General features: G+C 44.0%; 2 pseudogenes; one reads left to right on the top strand and one right to left on the bottom strand.

The window, feature by feature from the left end:
* The first annotated feature begins 1,144 nt into the window (after positions 1-1,144).
* Positions 1,145-1,946, top strand: LOC147618243 (plasmodesmata-located protein 5-like; annotated as a pseudogene).
* Positions 1,947-7,093: 5,147 nt separating this feature from the next.
* On the bottom strand, positions 7,094-8,114 carry LOC147618242 (NAC domain-containing protein 100-like; annotated as a pseudogene).
* Between the last annotated feature and the right edge of the window lie 11,524 nt (positions 8,115-19,638).

Genomic DNA, 19,638 nt, shown 5'->3' with positions numbered 1-19,638 from the left:
TGTTCATATTTGATGGATGTTGTTCATATTCGATGGATGTTTTTTCTTAAAAGGTTTATGAAAATCTTAAAGGACTTTATGAGACAAAAAGCAAGCGCAGAAGCAAGCATGGCAAAGGGATGGTTGATGCAAGAGTCTCTTGTGTATATCTCAAAACATCTCTCTCGTATAGATCCTTCCATGCCACAATTGTGGAGCAATGAGGAGAATGACCGACTAATCACTAATTTGCCACAAGGAAAAGGAAGGCAACGAAGACTAGATGAAGAAATAACGCAAAAGGATAATGGAGAAGTGGATTGGGAGATACAAGGATATGCAATCAATAGATGAAAGGATGAGAGAAGAGCTTTCAAAAGAGCAAATAGACGCTTATCATTCTCACCCGATTTAGAACCTCTACCAAATGCAATCAATATAGAATGGCTTTGTATGGCAATATCGATGGTATCGAAAAATGGAGAGATGATCATCACAAGAGAAGAGCATGAGGATGTGGCCCTCAAGTAAGTATATTCTTCATCTCTGTCGCATGCTTCGATCATTATATACCTTGTTTAATACACTATACTAAATATCATGCTTTTGTTTAATGTTAGTACAAACTATATAATGCAATATGGTCATGGGAAGGCACTTTCGCACAGAGCATGTGGATTCTAAAAGAAACACATTTGATTGTGGTGTGATGGTAACTTTTGAGCAAGAAAGTCAAGCTAGTAGACATGATATCAATGTCATAGAGGACGATCTTGAGTATTGTAGAACTATTCAAGATATTCTTAAGGTTGGGTTTATAGAATTTAGTCTATTCATCTTTGATGTCATTGGTTCAAGGTGATATATAGAGGTGCTCAAGCAACCGTGAAGAAACATCCAAATTGGTTCTTTCAAATTGATTCCACCAAGTTTTGGAATGATGAGAAAGATACTTTCATACTACCTTAACACTGTCAACAAGTTAGTATCCCAACCAATTACTAGTAGCTATTGATGTAGTTTAACAAAAGTGTAACCCCTTTGCTTTGACATAATTTTAGGTTGTGTTTCACGCCGATCAAATTGATCCAAAGTGGTGTTATGTTATACAAGTTTTCCCTTTGCTCTCTGGTTTCCTAGTTGCTAATAGTGTGTGTTGTAGGCCATGCAGGATTGCGTACACCTGAGCCTCGCATGGTTCTTGCGATCAACTTCAGCTCTTTGCATAACCATAGGCGTTCTATTTCTAATCCACCCTTGCCCAGCTTTGGGTGAACAAGCCGTAACTGATTATGTGTATGGCTTCTGCAACACGGTCACGTTCACCAGCAACAGCACCTTCGCCCACAACCTCAACGCAGTGGTGGGCGCTCTCATCCAACAGGCCTCCAAAACCTTGTACTCAAAGGCCACAGTAACCTCTGGTTCTTCCAAGGATTCCTATGTGCATGGCATGTACCAGTGTGCCGGGGGGACGTCTCCCTGTCCGAATGCTCTTCCTGTGTTTCGTATGCTCCAGTGACGAATCCTGTATGTGGTACGGCAAAGGTCTGCGAGTGCAGTATAAGGGCTGCTACCTGCGCTACGAGAGCTACAACTTCCTAAATGTTGCGGAGGACTCTCTGGTGCATTCGAATTGCTTCACCACGCACCAAACCAACTCTCTTTTCCAAGCCAATCTAGCGACCGTGCTCAACGACACAGCCGAGGCTGCTCCTTCACACGCTGTCTTTGGCTACAATGCGTCCAGCGTGGGCAAAGGTGGTAGCAGAGCCTATGCACTAGCACAGTGTGTTGGCTATCTCTCCTCCTCACAGTGCGCGAGCTGCCTCTCTCAGGTCTTCGACTACAATATTGTGTGCAATAATTCTGAGTCCGGTGATGTCTACTTTGTCACCTGCTACTACCTCTTCGAGTGCTCTCTGCAGTTAAATTTCAACCTTAACGTGTATGGGAAAATCAATTAACTTGAGTTGTAACATTAGGAGGAGCTGCTCTATTGGACCCGGGCCTGCTTCTAAGTCTTGGTTGGATAAGTGTGAAATAAGTTCATGTGTATACGCCAATCTCTCCAATTATTTGATGTAAGCTTGACATTTGATCTCTTCCCTACGTTACTAATTTGCTTGCTTGAGTGTATGCATGCATGAGCTTGAACTAGTGTGCATGTAGGTGAGTATGGGAGGCTACTGGTGTGCTCTTGGATTATTACATGCTCTCTGCACTATTTAAGCCTATAGTTTTCTTGGATTCCTAGTGTGCTCTTGGATTATTACATTAGGGTCAATGGGTTCCATTAACTTGGGGGGGTGGTCCTGTTGACCAGGAGGGATTTATTTGTGAACTGCTTTTGTCATATTTGGTTGAAGTGTTCAGGTGCTTCAACTGCCCCTATGTATTTTAGACTGTGGGTGTCTGAATTCGGTAGGGAGAACATAGCGTTCTTGCCCAAGGAATCCATCAAGTTTGTGAGTTCTATGTGAGTGGGACGTTCCGTGATGGTTCCACTTTATCGGCCTGTTCATTCAAGTTCATGAGTGGCGACATCAGGCAGGTATGCAGTGCTAAGCATATAGGGAGATGTGATCACCTGCCCGTCAGCTCTCGCAAACCTAGTTCTCATGCATCTTGGAAGTATGTCCAAGGTAGCAAGGATATGCATATACACTTCTTCTTGCAAGTCGCCATGCGAAAATACATTTTTTACATCCACCTGATGTAAAAACCAGCCTTTAGTTGTAACCACTGCAATCACAACTCTCACAGTTGCCATCTTTGCAACTAGGACAAATGTCTCCTCATTATCAATCCAATGTGTCTGCGCATATCGTTTGGCTACCAATCTAGCCTCGTATACGCTTATGCTACCATCATTGTTACGTTTCACCTTATACACCCACTTACAGCCAATAGCTTTCTTGCCTTCAGGCAAGAAAGCTTCATTGTTACGTTTCACCTTATACACCCACTTACAGCCAATAGCTTTCTTGCCTTCAGGTAATGGCACCGAATCCCAAGTCTCATCATTTCTATACAATGCATCCATCTCCTCATCCATTGCTTTCTCCCAACACACATTTCCAATAGCCTCATCTAAACATATGGATTCTACAACCTCCATAACTTTTGCCACATAAGCATAGTGATATGCCACATAACCATCATAAGTCAACCTCTGCACAAGGTTTTTGACTCTTCCAGATCCTCATAACTTTGCATTCATGGCTTCCATAGCCTTCTTCACACCAGATGACCTCATTGCTGGAATCCCAAGCTCCTCATGAAGGCTCATCTTCGAGCCACTAGACTCTCCATCAACAAGAGAATGCCCTGCAGAAATATCAGGCATACCAAGGGCCTCAACCACTTTCTCTTTGCCTTTATGTGATGTACCAACAACATTTCCACGACTAGTATTATGATGCAGCCTACCACTCCATGGTCTATTAATAGAACCACTGGATGAGGACTCTTCTGGTCCACTCAATGATTGTAATTGTTGACTTGCATTCTGTGCAACCATGTTTTAACTTACATCAGTCCTAACATCTTTTTCAGCAGCATACAAGCTACTCTTCTCATCAAATACAACATCCCTGCTTACCCTCAATTCACGTGTAGCAGGATTATAACATCTATATCTCTTTTGCTCAAGGGAATACCCAATAAACACACAATTTTCTTTCTTTGGATCCAGCTTAGTACGTAACTCATCTAGCACATGCACATATGCAGTACATCAAAAAACTTTCAAGTGAGACAAATCAGGTTTCTTGCCAGTAAACTTTTCCTCTGGCGTTACATCATGTATGGTTGCAGTAGGAGTCATGTTCATGATATAAGCTGTTATAGGACAGAGCCTCAGCTCAATAGCTATGTGGCATATTCTTCTCTGCCATCAATGCTTGTGCTATCTCTGCAATGTGTCTGTTTTTCTACTCAACAACTTCATTTTGTTGGAGTGTATCTACATGTAAATTATCTCTGAATACCATTCTTTCGCAAGATTTCAAAGAACTCATTGGAGAAGTATTCTCCCCCTCCATCTAACCTTAGACACTTCACATGATTTCTTGTCTATTTTTCAGCCACCATCACTTTAAAATTCTAAAAATGAGTGAACACTTCACTTTTCTCCTTCATGAAATACAACCACACTTTCCTCATGTGGTCATCAATGAATGTTACGTAGTACTTGTAGCCACCCATAGACATAGTCTTCATCGCAGGACCCCATATATCTGAATGCACAACATCTAGTACATTCCTGCTCACATTTCTATGATGTAGAAATACATGCTTTGTTTGCTTTCCAAATTGACATCACATACTTTCTGCATACCTTCAACTTTAAACTTCGGTAATCCTGTCACAATTTATTTAGTCTAAATAGACTTCATTCTTTGCACATTTACATACCCAATTCTCTTATGCCAAATGTCAAGGCTACGCTCACCCGTGCCGCAGGAGCTCGGCTACCATGAGGAGTCGGAGTACTAGTCGAGGCGGCTGTCAGTGCATCTAACCGTGTGGAGATGCTCTGTAGCATCGTGACTAAGTCAGCCTGGACTTTACCCATATTGTTCAGTTTTGCATTAAGATATTTAAAAAGTCCACTAGAGAGCTCCGTCTCTGTCAGGACGTCCGCGACAGGGTCCAATAGGTCATAATCATCGTCGTCATATTCCAAGAGGTCCTCCTCAGTTCCCTCGATGACGTCGGTGTTCATGTCATCTAGCTCGTCGGCCAGAAAGGGGTCATCTACTATTATGGCCACTGCGGGCTCGCTGGGTCCTAAGGCGGGGTCAACAGACGAGGAGGGCTCTGGCGGATCACGCGTGATCCACGAGCGCACTCCGGACCGGCGGTCGGGCGTATACGACCTGAGAATTTGGTCGGGGTCAAACCCGTGACCGAGGACAAGAGACCTGAAAACCCTAGAGAAGTAGAAGGCGGTGGGGACACACTATGCCTAGCAGACATCTTTAATTCTTGCACAAATAATAATGCAAGAACTCAAAAATTACAAAAAAAAAACGCTAAAAAAATAAGCAGTGGTGGAGAGAGAATAGTCACCCCCCTTACGGTCGCCTACAACTGTCGTCGACTGCCAATTTGTGTTGCGCTACGAGCCTCTACAAGCGTCGCTACTCCGGGATGCTCCGATCTGAGAGAAAAGTGTCTTCAACTTACTAAAAAAATTTAATCCCCGTGGGAACCTGTGCTGCCTGAACCACCTTGGATTATCCCTTTACCTCCGGGATTATCCCTCCACTGCCGGGAGAGAGGTGTTCGTTTTTTTTTCCAAAAAAATAAAAAATAAAAAATAAAATTTAAAAAAATAACTGGCTGCCGCCTGAGGGCTGGCTGGCTGGCTGTGGGCTGGCCGTCGCGCCGGTTGCGCTAGCCTGGCTGGCCGCTTGTGGGCTGGCCCCCTGTGGGCTGGCCGCCGCCGGTTGTGGCCTCAGCCTTCCACAGCTTCAGACAGCTCCACGACCCTCAGCTCCAAACACATAGTCGACCTTCAGCTCCCCACAGCTCCAGACAAAAAGCTCCAGCCGCCTCTCTCTCTTCATAGTCGACTTCTCTCTCTCTCTACACCAGATGAAAAGCTCCAACCGCCTCTCTCTCTTCTCATAGCCGACCTCTCTCTCTACACCAGATGAAAATTTTTTCTTTCGCAGACAAGCTCCAAAGCAAAAAAAAAAAATGAAAATGCTTACCTGCAATGGAGTGCTTGGGTGTGTGCAATGGAGAGAGAGAGAGAGAGAGAGAGAGAGAGAGAGAGAGAGAGAGAAAATTCTTGCAATGGAGTGCTTGGGTGTGTGCAATGGAGAGAGAGAGAGAGAGAGAGAAAGAAAATTCTTCCTTCCAGCTATGGCCGCCTCCCTCCACACAGTCGATGGTGGAGATAAGGATAAGATTTTATTCAATGGTTGAAAACCATTGAGTGGGCTCCGGTCCCCGGTCACGCATGGACGCTGACCCGTTGCTCTGATACCAATGTTAGATTATCGTAACACCACTATGACGGGCGTTACCACAGGAGGGGACGGCCTCTGGCTCACCACCCAGCCATAGAGGAAGAATGAGGATTGCCCCTCATCCCCCCCAGGCTATATAGTGTGTGGCCTACCGTCCACACTAGCCTGGCCGCCCATGACTCCGCATGGGCGTCCTCTCCCACCTAACCCCGGATGACCACGTCCTCGACGCTCTGGCCGGGACGTTGACGCTAAAGCCCCGTCTGGCCATCCGGTCTACCGTTGGTCACAGGCATTACAGCCTACGTGACACAAACCCTAGAGGAGAACACACAAGGTAAGAGGAGAACACACAAGGTAAGAGGCTGAAAATTCTTCTTCTTGTTTTAGAGGAGTGGGTAAGTGTGGACTAGTTAGTGTAGTCGAGTTGTAGAATCTCTGACGAAGATATGTCGGTGCCAACTACCAAACTCGCTAGTGATGTAAAGGTCAAACAATCATGCAGGTGCCTCGTGAGTGGTGTCAACTCATGTTGAGCTTGACATCTCAACAATTTCTGTAGCATGTCTTGTTCGTATACGTGTCTTTCGCAAGTTTATACGAACAATTTATCGAGCTCAAATAAGCATGAACATCAAGCCTATGATCATATTTGACGTGAAGAATCATTGGACATCGACAGAGATCTCAAAGTATATCGCAAGGTAGATAATTTCAAATTCATTACCTCATTTGAATCTAAATTACATTTCATTCATGAAGTCATAGGATTTTCGTGCTCATTTGTGTGAGTGAAGTTCAAAATAAACATAGGAGAACGTGCCCTTCCCCCGTTTCCCAAATAGCACTTTCGATGTCAAAAGTGGACCAAAATACCTTCAGTGTTGAAGGTGGCCATTAGTCCCTACGTATTGATTCATGATACAGAACTCATTTTCAATGTGGTAATGAATTTGTAATTTTCTCATGCGAGGTAGTTTTGAATCCCCATCGAACATAAGAACAAGCTTCAAGCTCATCGATTGGCAGATGTCAGTCTAGCATTGCTTCCAAGCATGCTTTCAAATTCATGTTCATTCGATCATTTTAAAGCATTGCCGTATTTTACTGAGAAGGGTACGACCGTGGCTTCACAATGGTATGGTCGTACCCTTCACAACATGTGTTCCACTAATGATGGCCACTACATGGAAACATAAACACGGTTGTTCATCAGCATAGAATTAGCAATGGTAGCTTTAGGCAAAATCATTTCGTAAAGTTAACAAATCCAAAGGGCTCGAGCAAGAGTGAGAGAGAAAGAGAGAGAAGTACCTTGAGCTTTTGTGCCTTGATGTATTCCCAGACTTTCATGAGTATCGCCGAGATAATTCGAGCGGGTAGATCTGAGCAGCCTGGGTCCACGTTTCTTCATCACACGGCAAAGCACGACAGCATTGTTGAATTGCTTAGGGGCATGGTCTGCATTGTTAGTACTAAGCTGATACTCGTGCATGACCCAATCTATCCGTTCGCCACTCGGTGCCCGGCCCTGGTAGAAAACGAGGGTCTACTTGGTGCCAATCTGAGTCATATTGTGGAGCACCTTGCGGTCCACACATGTGGCCTTCCAGTAGCCCGAGTGGGTAGCACGGTTGATGTGGTGGCTGTCGCGAATACTTCTTGTCGGGCTGATTGAGGAAATACCACTCGCTCTATCGACCCTTCCTGTACTGGGTAGGTGTGCCAGACCCAGCAATTCCCAATGCTTGTGCTTGTACAGCTCAATGTCCATGATCACGCTATGCACGCCCACTCGCGTACGCCCATCAGCTCATCATCATTGAACATCATCACTCTCCTCCGCAGATAGAAGGCCACCAGCTCTTCATCCATTGGGTGAAACCAAAACCCTGGAATTTTAGGCCTAATATTCTTTATGAGAGAGTCCTACTGGCCCACCACTCCGAAAAGGTCAGCGCTCTCATGACTTAATTGTACATACTACACTGGGAGTCTAGTCTTTGGATGTGACGTGTCCACATCCTTGAAGTTGATGTTTAACAGCTTTACCAAATCACGAAAGGCTCTTCTCTGTGCTAATTGGCATTTCACTCGAGTCTTGGAATCGGCCTTGAACATTCTCATCATTCCACCCTTTGTGCCGTGCATGATAGAGATCCCAATCTAGTGCCTGGTTTCTTGAGATTCGGTGAGTGAGAGACAAACAGATAGAGAGATGGTAGGAAGCCCAATCTGGATACCCATTTTGACTACTGGTCAGGAGAAATCTACACTAGATCTCGACAACTCCTCCGTCGTTCTGCAGGAGAGACATGGTGATCCTCTTCCCACTGCACCCGAGAGTAGCACCAAAGATGGGGGCAACACCGTACCAGGAAACAAGCCACAAGCTGCTCGTAGGAAGAAAGATGCCGTATTTGAGGCATATGATGTAAGGTTGAAGAAACAACTTGAACTGGTTCTTGGGGTTCTGTGCTCTCACATTGGCGTCGACGATGATCTTGGGTTGGCTACTTACCTCATTGTCTGAGCATGATTACTACTCTGTGATAGCCTTGTTGTTGTTGCTGGAGGCACTGCGGCTTGCTGTAGCTATACTCTTTAGGCATCGGAAGCTCATCTATGGCAGCCCAAGAAGCCGGTGTATAATGATTGTCTTTGGCTGACTGGGATAAATCGCTAGCTCCCCCGTTGTCGGTGGAAAGGGCGTCAGGGCCGCCGGCCCAATCACTTTTTGGGCTCGGTAAGTTCGAGCGCTCTTTTTTTTAATGCAATTAGGTTTTTTAAATATTATATAATTTTTTTTCAAAAAACAGGCAGTTTATATTAAGAAGAAGGGAGGAAACTGGTTACAACGTGTTGAATAGCAGCTCTTTTGAAAATCCACGTGGCAGCTGGACATGCAACTGCATTCTATCTTCTTACGCCTCCTTCTAACTTCTCTGCTCTTCCTTAGCTTGATGGCTTACGGCCTCTCCCAGACACATGCACCATGTCAAAGTCTTCTTGCTTGCCACCCACACAACAGGAGAATCATCAGAGTGTAGAAAAGCGTGATCCCAGAAGATGAAGGGCGGAAGCAGGCCGGTTCTCGTGGTCCTTTATCAGCAGGTCTCATTGCCTTATCTTTCTCTTCAAATTGCCTAGTTTGGTCTCTAATACCTGTCTGTATGTAGTTCCTCTTCTGAAACTCTTGGGCTATGGGAGAGAGGTATGATTACTGTTGCTTGTTGATTGCTTCTATAAGAGCTCTATCCTTGGTTAGAATAAGTAGAATCTTGTCTCTGGTTTTTTCTAATTTTCCCAGGGTGAAGTCTGAAGCTCTATTTTGGAATTTATGCAATAGCCTTCTCTCTAAACTGAAGAGGTCTTGGGTTTGTTTAATCCAGTACATGTTGCATGTAGTGATTAAACAAACTGTGAGAGAGGAACCCTTGATTTCAGCGTTGTTAAATGTAGCTGATAACCTTTGCAGCCATGCATGCCATAGATACTCACATCTGATAACATTCCAGAGTGCTATTGAACATCCTATGTTTTCCCCTAACATTAGATTCTTCCAGTTGACATCCTTTCCCCACTTCTGAATAGTGGAGTGCAGCTCTTTGAATGTGCTGGATATGTGTATACATTGAATGAAGATGTGAAGGTCGTCCTCTAGTAGGCCGCATCTTGCACATTGATCAGAGGAGATGTGCAATTTTGCAGCCTTGCCCTGGGTCCATATGGCTTTGTAAACTGTCAGCCATGCTAGGCATGACTTCTTGGGGTCGATATGTGTGCTCCACAGCTCACTAAGGATGATGTTACACTACAAGGGATCGGGCTCATACCCGCGCTCCTAGCCGCTAAAAATGACTTGTGAAAAAAAGTAGCGGGCCCGTGTATCAGCGCGTGTATCATCGCGGCCACAGACATGCGTGTAAAAGCGCGTGTATAGCACCTCTCAGACGCGCTTATACACGGGTGTGTAGCCGCGTTCTTTTTACAGACGCGTTGATACATGCGGCTATACACGCTTTTTCTTATTTTAGACGCGCTTATACACGGGTGTATAGCCGCGTTCTGTTCAGTTCAGATGTCTCAGACACGTTTATACCTGCGTCTATACACGCGTTTCTTTAATTTAGATGCGCTTATACACGCGTAATTACCAGTTTTGACGCATTAATACACGCGTATTTTACAGGGTATTCGCGTAGATACACGCGAGTTTTAGCAGTTTTGACGCGTTTATACACGCGAACAGAGAGCAAAAAAAAAAATCCACAGAGTGCTATTTGGTGCCTGAATACTGTTCCAGCATTCCAGCACCCAATAGCACTCTCTGGATTTTTTTTTTGTGCATTAGACCATCCCATTAGACCATCCACGAAGAACATATGCACGAGGGAGATTAAGACAAGAACGACATGAATGCATACATTGTCAATACACGATTCAAGACAGACATGAATGTAATACTATCGATCAATCAATTCAATATTACGATCAAAATTTCATACATGTATACAAGGGAGTCCATATCTCGAAGTAGCCCATGGCTTGAGTTTACAAAAAAATATATACAATCACATCCTCAATATGGAATGTGATACTATAAGTGTGAGTACTACTCAGACCCAGATGATGACTCGGTGCTCCCTCCATGCTCAGATGAGCTCACATCGGTCGGAATGTCCGATGAGTAGTGCTCACGTCCACCCTCTGCAGCGGCGGCCGGTGGATCATCAGCAGCTTGTGCCTGTTCAAGTAATATATAGTATATAAGTATATATATATGTAATTCAATAAACCAAAACCATTCGTTTAGAATTTTCAAGTACCTGTCGACCGTATGGTCTCATGGCCATCTCAAACTGCGCGTCCGTAATACGTCCCTCGGCTCTGAAGATGGCCCACGTGTCACGTCTGCTATGCCGGCGAGCATACGCAGTATCGTGGGTTGTGGGCTTCCTCCCCGTAGCCCGTCGCTGTATCATAATCAACACAATTTGTAAGATTAAAACAATCATAGAATCAATGAATTAAGTAAACAATCAAATAAAGTGGCAAGATACTTACGAACTCTGCCTCCCATGACTCGACGCCGCCAGATCCGAAATGCGAAGATCCAATGGTCTCCATCTGGATCCGTCGTGCCTCCACATGCTGCCTGCTCTTCACGCCACCCTCTGCTCGTTTCTTTGCCTCCTTCCACTCGCGTTTGTGCGCAGTGGCAGGTTTCTCGGCAGGATAGCCACCCGCAGCTACATTTAGCCGGTCATCGTACGCGAGTTTTTTAGATCTTTTATTACTTAAGATCTCCCTTATTCGCGTCCTTCCCCATACATCCGAGAATGTAGCATGTGGGGGATTGGGGTACCGACTATGTACAGCCTCTATCACCTCCCCAACTAATCGGCTATTTTGATCTTTAAATTTAATAAAACAATTTCTATATGAGTTTGATACTACCCCACGCATGTACTCCATTACCTCCCTCCCCCTCGCATCCATCACTATCCCGCCCCTATCCGTCACATCATAGCAGACCACTCTCTCCATCTCTCTCATCTCCTCCTCTTCCGAACTGTCTCCTCTAACTCTTCTCCCTCCCCCTCGCATCCATCACTATCCCGCCCCTATCCGTCACATCATAGCAGACCACTCTCTCCATCTCTCTCATCTCCTCCTCTTCCGAACTGTCTCCTCTAACTCTTCTCCCTCTATCTCCTCTCTCACCGCGTGCCCTACTACCTCCCCCACCTCCCCCACCAAAGCACCCCCCGCATCCTCCACTCCCACTCTTCCTACTGCTGCGGGTGGAGTCACGACTGGGGGATTGTCTACGTGACGGTGGCTGTGAGCCCTGACGTGACGGTGGCTCTGAGGGAGCACGTGATGGTGGCTGTGAGGGTGTACGTGAGTGTGTCTGGGACGAGGTATGTCTCCTCGGGGTGGACGTGGAAGAGGAGAAGCTGCATGCCATCTCGTCGGACTCGGAGGAATAGACGGCACTGGAGTGCCCTGGATACTCGCGATAGGGGTATAGACACCAGGCAGGGAAGGAGGGGGATGGGCATACATATACTCTGTAAGCTTAACCGGACCAGGATGGCGCCCAAAATGATTCAGCATCTCCATCAGCCAATTGCTGTACGCAAATGGATCGGATGAAGAACCTGGAATATCCATAAAGAACCTGCAACAAATATCTTCATGTACATCATGGGCTGTCTCTTGACTCACACAAATATCATCATTCAAGTCAGTTGTGTTCCTGCAAATCATGAATTTTGAAACGCAGTCTCTGCAGAAACGCGTGTATACACCCGTCAAAAAACGCGTGTATACACCCGTCCAAAAACGCGTGTATATCCGCGTGAACAGACTCTGCAGACAGATTACACGCGCTTTTACACGCGTTTCTACACGCGATCTGCGAAATTTTTTTTTCAAAAAGATCGACCCCCGACAAAGACAGAGTGTCCTTATAAAAGGACTATTGTCGCCCCTGTCAGGATCATTCACCCAATCGTGTGCAAATAGCATAAACAAAAGGACGGAGACAAACCCAAAGAGCAAAGAGCAAATAGCATAAACAAATCTGAGGAAAGAGACAAGGCACAGGACAAAGTGACTCACCTCTGAAAAAGTGAGTCTTCTCTGCTCCTTCTCTGCTCCCTCCTTCTCCCGTGTGTGTGCTCCTTTCTCTGCTCCCTCCTTGCTGTTGGAAGAGGCGAAAACAGGCGAAAACGCAAGCAGTGTTGATTTGTTTGTTCAAAATCTATATTTGGGAAAGGCGGGCTATTTTTAGTTTAAACATACTGCCGCGTTTATATTCGCGTTTATAAACGCGTGTATATTCGCGTGTATGGATTTTAGCTGCGTTTATACACGCGTTTTGCAAAAATTACCCGCGTTAATACACGCGATTTTTAGGAAGTAGCCGCATTAATACACACAATTTTTAGGAAATAACCGCGTCAATACACGCGATTTTTGTGCTTTCATTAGAAACATATTATGATTTTGTGTTTTCTGATTTGTACACAGGATGTCATCAACCTCTTCAAGCAGTTTTGGGGAAGATGAGACAATGCGTCATCGTAATCGCGATGTGTGGTTGGGACAACGGATCAAATGTATGTGTAATCGATGTCAAGGATGCATTGTACGAGCACGTCGAATTACCTTGAATCACATCTCCATGTATGGAGAATGGAATCAAACAGGTTTAGAGGTGAGTAGATGTAATTTGATGGTATTCAAATGACTCCTGGTATCCAAATTAAATTAATAGAGTTGTAATATATAAACTCTAATTGAAGCAGGATGCAGTACCACACCCTAACATGGTACCCTACGCGCGACGAGAGCACGTAAAGCGTCGACAAGATGATGCTGGAGCTTCGGGATCTATTGTCAGAGATGAGTGGGAAAGGGATGACAATAGCCCTGCACCCCACGAAGTTGTGGAAGAGGAGGTGCTTGATGATATGGTGCGGAATCTTTTTAAGGATGATCCCAAAGGTATGGACGATGATGATATGGAACAAGAGCATCTTTATAAGGCTTCATCGACACCGGTGTTTGAAGGGTGCACATTCTCAGTTTTACGTGCTTCACTTGAACTACTTAATATACAAACAGTTTATGGATGGAGCAATGCAAGTCTTGACGCATTGTTGAAGTAAGCATTCTAACTTACAAATTTGAATTAGTGGTTTAAGGTTTAGGATTTAAGACTAATTATAATTGATGATATTGGATGCAGGCTATTATCAAACATGCTTCCAAAGGAAAATAGGCTACCCACCTCAAGAGACATAGCGAGGCGCTATGTGACATCTCTTGGAGGACTGGATTATGATAAAATACATGCATGCGTCAATGATTGCATTCTCTTTCGTGGGACGCATAAGGAGGCTCTACATTGTCCCACTTGTGGTGAAGCAAGGTACAGAACAGATATGAAGAGTTTTGATGTACCTCGTAAAGTCTTGCGACACTTTCCTATAATTCCTCGCATCAAACACATGTTCAAGTGCAAATCCATAGCAGAGCTCATGTCATGGCATTCCTCACATCGATCGGATGATGGCATGTGGAGAATTCCCGCAGACACTCCTGCTTGGAAGCATATTGAAGATGAGTGGCCTAGCGTTAAAACAGAGCCCAGAAACTTGAGACTTGGCCTGGGTATGGATGGAGTGAATCCATTTGGTTTCAAAAGCACCGCATACAGCGTGTGGCCAGTTGTGTTGGTGAATTACAACCTTCCACCATCAATGGCGATCAAGAAGGGACATCTTATGTTATCCCTTCTAATTCCAGGGAAACATAAAGTCAAGCATATGGATGTTTATCTTGAACCACTGATTGATGAGTTGGAGGAACTATGGAGAGGTGTTGCGGTGGTGGAGATTAGTAGGCCTCCCTCCTCTCGACACTTCGACTTAAAAGCAGTGTTGATGTGGACAATGCATGACTTTCCAGGATACATCGATTGTTCTGGTAAGAATTCTAATTACCTCCCTACTCTATTACTATTGGCTATATATATTAATTAGACAGTTTGACTTTATTATTCTAACTTTTATTTATATTTTAACAGGTTTGAAAACATCGGGTAAACATGCATGTCCTGTTTATGGCCCTTCGTTAGTACATGAGTATGCTGATGGTTTGTGTAAGACTATATTCGATAATCATCATCGATTTCTCCCCTCAGATCATCCTAAATATGTTGCTAGTAAGAGTAACATTCCTCCACAAACACTTCGTGCAAAAGATTGGAAGCGTATTTGGGAGTCTATAACTATTCTTCCTCCAGATGGCATGAACAGGTATAGTGATGTTTTTTCAATCTTGTTTTGTGTAGTCTCTAATTGGATTAAAGGTCACATAGAGCAATCCCTTGTGTAGGTACTCCATTTTTTTTCGGCTGCCATATTGGACCCATCTTAAGATCAACCATCTTCTTGATCCCATGCACATCTTCAAGAATGTGGGATCTGGTATTTGGGAACATATTATTGGTAAATGAGACAATGTTAGCGTACGTGAGGACTTGCGGGTCGCAGGACGTATGCATCAAGCTTGGCCACGAGAGGTGGGTGGGCACGTTCGTCTTCCGCCTGCACCATGGATTATATCAAAGAAAGAGGAGAAGCAGGTAAAGCAGGCCATCACCACTTTGCGTACTCCCACTGGATGCATGAGATCATTGAAGGGAGCCTTTACAACCACTAAGAAAAGAGGCGCTGAGCAACTATATGGGTTGAAGTCCCACGATTGGCACAAGATGCTTCAAGTAAGTGTTTTCCAAGTCTTGTACGTATGTTGAAATTAAATTTTGTAATGCCATAAACCATAAATGTGCTCTTATGTGCGCAATTCATACTACCTACTAGCATCGACCATTGTGCAAATAAGAGTTTGAAAAAATATATTTATAAGATGGGCGAGCTTGTGAGGTATGTAAAACCCATGCTCAGATTACCCTTCATTATACCTTGCAAAATGAACGTGCATGAGGTATAACGTACTATTTATTTATTTTTCAGATATGTTAGTTCCAAAGCAATTGATCCAGCCACGTTGGATGATGCGCGTGTTATGGCAGTGGAGGTGGTTTGTTTGGTAGAGGAGACTTTTCCGCGAACCATTCTCACAAGTCAACTACATCTCATTGTGCATTTAGTGGACGAAATTGCTTTATGTGGTACTGTGCATGCACGCTGGATGTTCTTCCTAGAGCGCTTCATGAAGACCTTAAAAGACTTTGTGAGGCAAAGTGCAAGGCCTGAAGGAAGCATGGCCGAGGGTTGGTTGATACAAGAGTCTCTTGTATATATTTCAGAATTTCTTGGTCAGGTGGACAGCTCTTTGCCACGACTATGGAGCAATGAAGAGGACTTGAGGATGACCTCTATTGTGCCTCAAGGAAAAGGACAGAGTAAAGTAATTGACAGAACATTGATTGATGATCTCAATTTCACTTGTATCCTTAATAGTGATGTGATGAGCAGATGGGTTACAAGATATGAGGATGCAAAGACAAAAAGGCAAGCAGAAAGAGCTCTCTTTCGGAGGCAACATGGCTCTCGGAAGGCGTACCCTAAGCATCTAGCAACACTTCCGAATGATATCCATGTTGATTGGTTGCATGAGGAAATGGAGAGAGCAGAGAGCGACGAGGGGCTGCATATCACGGCGGAAGAATGGGAGTATGCACGAGGATGCATGTCAAAGGTACATAGAACTAATGTTTTGCATTAGTTGTAAGTGATTTGCTTTTAATATTTATTCACATTGCTTACACAAATATTGCTTCTATTTTGGTCCAGTGCACTATGTTCAATGGTATATGGTGTGAAGGCAAGCATTTTCGAACACAAAGAATTGATAAAAAGAGAAATACACAAGATTGCGGTGTCATTAGTAGCTTTGAGGGAGCTAATGGAAAAATGGATGATTATTGTGGCATAATCCAAGACATATTTAGGCTTGACTTTCGTCGCTTCTTTGTGTATGTTTTGGATGTCAAATGGCAAATGAACGTGGTGGAAAAAGGGCCTGATGCAACGATAAAACGCCATGCAAGTGGATATGTAACTATTGACTCTACAAAGTTCTGGCAAACAAAGAAAGATAGGCTCGTATTGCCACAACAATGTGAGCAGGTATGCATTTTTTTACTAATGTGTTTCATGTACATATATATCTAAGCTCGCGTACCCCTTGACTTTTGATATGCTAATTAATTACTGTACTGTGTGTATTTGAGTAGGTTATCTATCTACCAATGGTGCATGACATCAAATGGTGGTACGTCATTCCTATTGCACCACGTTCCAAAGTGATGTATAATACATTCACTGATATGGAGCATATGGAGGATGTAACAAGCCGCAATGAAGATGATGTCGAACATGCCATTGAAGATGTTGTGATCGATGATCAAGAAATAAGAGATGATCATGATAATGAGGATAAGCATGCCATTTCTCATGATCATGAGAATGACCCTACCATTGAGGATGATGGTGATGTTGATGAGGATGATCAGGACATCGATACCATTATCAATGGAGTACAGAATATCGATAGTGGAATAAATTTAATCGTAACCTTACCAATTGATCAAATGGATATTGATGTTGATCGTTTGGCAAGGATGGATCTTATTGAAGATGAGATCGAACCCTAACCAATCCGTCACTGTATGTTCTAAATTGATGACATTTCTATCATCTCATATGCATGATTTATTTTTGAATATATTTCATTGTTGTAAATGCATGTAGTGGGATTGTGTAATGATGTATACTGTAATGTACTATGAGATGGTTTAAGGAAAATAGTTTTTAATTTTGTAAAGGAATTCAGTTTTTCTCTGCCATGCGTGTATTAATCCGTGTATAGTAGCGTGTATTTATCCGTGTATAATAGCGAGTATTAATCCGTGAATATTCCCGTGTATAGATGCGTGTATTACTGCGTGTATATAAACGCGTTTATACACGCGTTGATAAATGCAAATATACACGCGAACTTAAATGCTAAAATATACGCGCCCGATTCTATTCAAATACAGGCGCGACCATACACGCGTTCGTAATTTATCGCGTGTATGAAACGCGTGTATGGCAGCATTGTGTTGTAGTGTTATACCATTTTTTCATATCCCAGTTGGTGTTCCATCGGCGGTTGAGAGTGACGTGGATTGCAGGTGCTCTTTCGAAATTAGGGATTGGGAGTAGAGGTTTGCTCTCTACCCATTGAAAAGCTGAGATACTGAAGGTTGGAGGTTTGCTAATTTTCCAAATTTCTTGTTGGTTCCATTGAACTGCTATGCTTTGTTGGAATTAGGGTTGCAGGAATGCACACACAACTTCAAGAAGATGAGGAAGCTTGAGCACAACACAGTAGTGTATTATGAGTGCCAAAAATGAAAGATAACAAGCCCTAGAAGATAATGGGCGTATATACAATGCACGGGGGAAAAAACCTCCTAGTGAGGGAAAAAGTGCCCCGGCGGTCCTAAGTGTGTTCACACACATCACTACTATAATATGGTAACAAATCCCCCCTGGAGTGATGCGGTGAACAAGAGCTAGCACTCATGTATAGGGAAGTGTCTAGCTATGTGGACGAATCCACAAAAGGGAGTAAGCCCAAAGCTTTGCGAAAAGCTTCGAACTTCTCACGAGGCAGAGCCTTTGTGAAAAGGTCTGCAAGGTTATCCTGTGTTGGCACATAAGCCAAACTGATCTCTCCTGCAGAGAGTCTCTCCCTGACATAATGGTAGTGCACCTCAATGTGCTTCGTACGAGCATGGAACACTGGGTTCCGCGCAACTGCCAATGCGCTCTGACTGTCAGTGAAGATGGTGGTGGCAGATGGCTGCCCAACACCCAAATCAGCCATAAGGCGTCTGAGCCACACACACTCAACCGTAGCTGTGAAAGCTGCCCTGTACTCAGCTTCACAACTAGAAGTGGCCACAGTAGGCTGCTTCTTGCTCAACCATGATATGCATGAGCTTCCAAGCATGAAGCAAAAACCACTCGTGGACACGCGTGTGTCATAACAACCAGCCCAGTCAGAATCTGAAAAAACATGTAAATCTGGCGGCAATGATCCCCCCTTGGGATAAAACAACCCAAGATGCCGAGTACCACTCAAATAGCGAAAGATACGCTTCACTGCCTGCCAATGCTTAATGCCTGGGCTATGCATAAATCTGCTCACCTGTGAGACTGCAAACTGAATGTCTGGCCTCGTAATGCATACATAAATGAGGCAACCAACAGCTGTCTGATAGAGTGTGACATCAAAGTGATCTCCAGCATCATGAAGACTCAACTTCAAACCTGTCTCCATTGGAGTAGCAATAGGCTTGCAGTCTTCAAGGCCAAATCTCCGCAACAATGTTTCAATATACTTTGTCTGACACAAAGCAATACCTCCATCACACTGCTTAAATTGTATCCCCAAATAATGATGCAAATGCCCCAAATCTGACATCTCAAAAGAGGCATTCAAATCAGCCTTAAAATCAGCAATATGACTCTCATTTGGTCCTGTGAGCAGCATGTCATCGACATAGAGAGCAATGATTAGAAGTACACCATCCACACGTTTAACATACAAAGTGCTTTCTGTTGGACTATTCTGAAACCCATGTGCAGTCAAATATGCATGTATTTTTTCATACCAAGCTCGTGGAGCTTGCTTTAAACCATATAAAGCCTTTTTTAACCTGCACACTTTGTTTTCCTGCCCTCTTTGAACAAAACCACGAGGCTGCGATACATACACCTCCTCATGCAAATCTCCATTTAAGAACGCAGTCTTTATGTCCAGCTGATGTACATTCCAACCATTATGAGCTGCTAATGCACAGATGCTACGAACAGTGGTCATACGACATGTGGGAGCAAAAGTCTCATCAAAATCAATGCCCTTCTCTTGAGCATAACCTTTTGCAACAAGCCTAGCCTTATGGCGATCCACTGTGCCATCAGGCTTACGCTTCAATTTGTATACCCACTTAGTGCCAATGGCCTTCTTGCCAGGGGGCAAGTCACATAAAGACCATGTACCATTCTTCATAATAGCATCGTATTCTGCTTGCATAGCAGCCATCCAATTTTTTGAACTTTGTGCCTCATCAAATGAA

The sequence above is a fragment of the Cibotium barometz genome, chromosome 35, assembly GCF_041138505.1.
Source record: "Cibotium barometz isolate CiBa-2024 chromosome 35, ASM4113850v1, whole genome shotgun sequence".
NCBI classification, from domain to species: Eukaryota; Viridiplantae; Streptophyta; class Polypodiopsida; order Cyatheales; family Cibotiaceae; genus Cibotium; species Cibotium barometz.
Note: the sequence above shows the minus strand (reverse complement) of the source record. Positions and strands in the feature narration are given on the sequence as shown.